This window comes from Odocoileus virginianus, chromosome 6 (genome assembly GCF_023699985.2).
Source record: "Odocoileus virginianus isolate 20LAN1187 ecotype Illinois chromosome 6, Ovbor_1.2, whole genome shotgun sequence".
NCBI classification, from domain to species: domain Eukaryota; kingdom Metazoa; phylum Chordata; class Mammalia; order Artiodactyla; family Cervidae; genus Odocoileus; species Odocoileus virginianus.
The window spans coordinates 80,206,780-80,211,261 of NC_069679.1; the positions used below are offsets into that span (position 1 = coordinate 80,206,780).

Genomic DNA, 4,482 nt, shown 5'->3' on the forward strand with positions numbered 1-4,482 from the left:
CCTAGAAGAATGTACATAATTATTTGAAATAAAATTTAATGTAGCATTTTGGTAACCTTTATTTGAAGCTTAAAAATTATCTTTACTATTATTACCTTTTATTATATATTTTAATTATCCTTCCTCTTCTTAGTCTATACATTCCCTTATTGTGAAAGCTAAAGTAGCCTCAAGGAGATTATTAAAGTTAGGAATGTGAAATTCCTTATTTCCTTCATTCTAAAATCATTGAATATGTTTGTATCATTTATTATGAAATATTTTGTTGATATGAAACAAACTTTCAATCTGATAATGAGTTTTATCCCCAATAGAGATAAATAATCCTGGATCATAGAAAAAGCAAGGGGATTCCAGAAAAAGCATCTACTTCTGATAAGCCTTTAACTGTGTGGAGCACAACAAACTGTGGATATCCTAAATGGATGGGAATACCAGACCACCTTTCCTGTCTCCTAAGAAACCTACGTGCAGGTCAAGAGTTAGCAATTAGAACTGGACATGGAAAAATGGACTGGTTCCAAATTGGGAAAGGAGTACATCAAGGCTGTATATTGTCACCCTGCTTATTTAACTTATATGCAGGATGCATCATGTGAAATGCCGGGCTGGATGAATCACAAGCTGAAATCAAGATTGCCAGAAGAAATTTCAACAACCTCAGATATGCAGATGATACCACTCTAGTGGCAGAAAGCAAGAGAAACTAAAGAGCCTCTTGATGAAAATGAAAGAGAAGGGTGAAAAAGCTGGTTTAAAACTCAACACTCCAAAAATTAAGATCATGGCTTTGGGTCACATCACTTCATGGCAAATAGATGGGAAAAATGGAAACAGTGACAGACTTTATTTTCTTGGGCTCCAAAATCACTGTGATGGTGACTGCAGCCATGATATTAAAAGATGCTCACTCCTTGAAAGAAAGACTATGAAAACTAACGTAGACAGCATATTAAAAAGCAGAGACATGCCCTGAATGAACCCGTGTTGGTACGGAGGTGCCTGTAGGGGGTCATGGGCCACCAGACCACCCCCTGGGGCTGGAGGCCTGTGGTCCCTCCTAGGCCCCAATTCTCACCTCCTTACCTCCCCACCCTCTTAGTGGGCCCCTAAGGCTTATGGCACAGATGTGGAGTGCATATTTTACTATCTGTGAAAACTTCTCTGTAATTTATTTTTTCTTCACTATAGTATTAAACATTACAGCAAATTAAAAAGATATGAATGAATATCCTACAAAAAGAAAAAGGAAGACTTTACATCTTTCTCCTTATTCAGATTCCTCTGGAATAAGCAGAATTGCAGATGGGTTCAGTGGAGTTTTTTTTCTGATCATTGTTACCATGTTTGTTCTATGAGACAACCAGACAAGATATTTTGACAACGAAGATGATGATTCAGATACAGAGACATCAAGTGTCTTGACAAAATTTACAGATGGAATCAAGGCCAGAAATAGAAATCAATACAACCTGATTCCCGGTCCTGTACTTAGAATTCTAGACCACACGGCCTTTCCTACAGAAAAATCTGCTGATGTTGATATCTGTGATGAAGAGTTTGACTCTCCTGAGTCAGCCCACCAGCAGACTCAAGAAGAGAGCCCCACTGAAGTTCACACTACTGAAGATGTTCCAGTTGCCGCGGAAGTGCATCAGATTTCTGAAGATTATGATATAGAGACAGAAAACAAACCCTCTGAGACTCTCTGAGACCAAACTGATGAAGAGTCACCAGCTAAACCTTGCAGAATTGTTGGCAAGAGCCAAGCTTTGAATGTGACTGCCCAGCAGAAATGGTCTTATTGAGAGCTAATAGCAGTGACCCCTATAAATGTGAACTTTGTGAGTTCAACAGGAAATAGTTTTCTGATTTAAAGCAGCATATGATCTTGAAGCTTAAAGTGTACTGATTCAAATGTGTGCTGAGTATGCAGAGAAAGTTTCTCTACCAGCTTCTGATCAAACAGCCAAACTGCATGAAGAGGATCCCTACATTTGTAAATACTGTGATTATAAGACAGAAAGCTGTGGTACATATATACAATGGACTCTTACTCAGCTATTAAAAAGAGTGAATTTGAATCAGTTCTAATGAGGTGGATGAAACTGGAGACTATTGTACAGAGTGAAGTAAGTCAGAAAGAAAAACATCAATACAGAATATTAATGCATATATATGGAATTTAGAAAGATGGTAATACTGACCCTATATAAGACAGCAAAAGAGACACAGATGTAAAGAACAGACTTTTGGACTCTGTGGGAGAAGGCGAGGGTGGGACGGTTTGAGAGAATAGCACTGAAACATGTATATTATCACATGTGAAACAGATGGCCAGTCCAGGTTCGATGCAAGAGACAGGGTGCTCAGGCTGGTGCACTGGGATGACCCAGAGGGATGGGATGGGGAGGGAAGCGGGAGGGGGGTTCAGGATTAGGGACACATGTACACCCATGGCTGATTCATATCAATGTATGGCAGAAACCACTACAATATTGTAAAGTAATTAGCCTCCAATTAAAATAAATAAATTTTAAAAAATAAAAAAGACAGCAATTTTTGAGCCCTTCAGCCAGCACATTGCAGACACCCATTTTAGGGATCATATTTGTGGGTTTGAGAAGTGTGATGTATAGCTCTCCTCGAGCAGGGAGCTCTACCTGCATTTCCAGGAGCGCAGCTCTGATGGACAGCACTTGTGTCTGTTCTGTGCACATGAAGCGAATGATCCGGAAGGCTTGCATAGTCATGTGGTGAATGAGCATGCAGTTAATTAATAAAGTATAACAAACAAGTAATTAAGGATAACAATGGAGAACATGGACAGTAGAGCCTCTTAAGCAAAATCACACTTGACAAATGTAAAAACTTCTTTGTTAGTCAAGTATGTGGGTTTCAGAGTAGACTTCATACAAATGTTAACAGATATGTTGCTATTGAACATATTAAATTTTTTCCTCATGTTTGTGATGACTGTGGGAAAGGTTTCTCAAGTATGCTAGAATATTACAAACATTTAAATCACACTTATCTGAAGGGATTTGCTTATGTCAATATGCTAAATATTCAACAGGAGAGACTGAAGATTTAAAAATTCATCTAGATCACAAACATTCAGCTGATGTATCTCATAACTGTAGTGAATGCTTGATGAACTTTGGAAATGAAAAGGAATTAATAAGTCAATTTCCAGTTCATGAGACACCTTGATTGTTCTCTTTAAATTCCATAAAGTTGATGTGAAATAATAAATTCAACTACTTTGGCAATGTTAAAAAAAAGAAAAAAAAGCAGAGACATCACTTTGCTGACAAAAGTCTATATAGTCAAAGCTATGGTTTTTCCAGGATATACGGAAGTGACAGTTGGTCCATAAAGAAGGCTTAGTGCCAAGGAATTGATGCTTTCAAATTGTGGTACTGGAGAAAACTCTTGAGAGTCCCTTGGACAGCAAGGAGAACACACCAGTCAATCCTAAAGGGAAGCACCCTTAAATATTCATTGGAAGGACTGATGCTCAAGTTGAAGCTCCAATTCTTTGGCCATCTGATGTGAAGAACTGACTCATTGGAAAGACCCTGATGCTGGGAAAGATTGAAGGCAGGAGAAGGGGACGACAGAGGATGAGATGGTTGCATGGCATCATCAACTCAATGGACATGAGTTTGAGAAAACTCAGGGAGATAATGAAGATCAGGAAAGCCTGCTTGGGCCACTTAACAACAACAGCATCTCCAATAAGACTTTGGTTTCATTATTTATTTTGTTTTATGATGCTTTTAGTTTTATTTTATACTGGAAAATACCTATATTAATTACATTTAAGTGTAATGATACATTTCTTTGTAATTAATAAAATGATATCTTTCATTGAAACACAAACTCCATAAATATAGAGGGTCAAAGAAGGAAAAGTTAAAAGAAAAAGTGAAAATGTAGTCGCTCAGTCCAGTCCTTCTCAACACCATGGACTGTAGCCCACCAGTCTCCTCTGTCTATGGAGTTCTTCAGGCAAGAATACTGGAGTGGGTAGCCATTCCCTTCTCCAGAGGATCTTCCCAACCCAGGGACTGAACCAAAGGCTCTTGCTTTGCAGGCAAATTCTTTACCATCCAAGCCACCAGTTCAGTTCAATTCAGTCACTCAGTCATGTCCAACTTGTTGTGACCCCATGGACTGCAGCACACCAGGTTTCCCTGTCCATCACCACCCCTGGAATTTACTTGTTTGACTGATTATTTGTTTTTTTGTTATTGAAAGCTTGACTAAGTTCTTTGACTTTCCTTCCTGATAGTTTGACCACAGATAGGCATAATAATGGAAAAGCTTATAAAATGAGAGACATAGAGTCATAGTTTTAAAATAAGTAAAAATTTATGAAATTTTAAGTTTTAAAATTTATATAATGTCCACAGGTGGTACCTACCCTTAAGATAATTAATCCCACCCCTCAACTTTTCTCCTTATACATACTGAATC

General features: G+C 38.1%; 1 pseudogene; it reads left to right on the forward strand.

The window, feature by feature from the left end:
- Positions 1-1,220: 1,220 nt before the first annotated feature.
- LOC110132027 (zinc finger protein 639-like) lies at positions 1,221-3,213 on the forward strand (annotated as a pseudogene).
- The last annotated feature ends 1,269 nt before the right edge of the window (positions 3,214-4,482 follow it).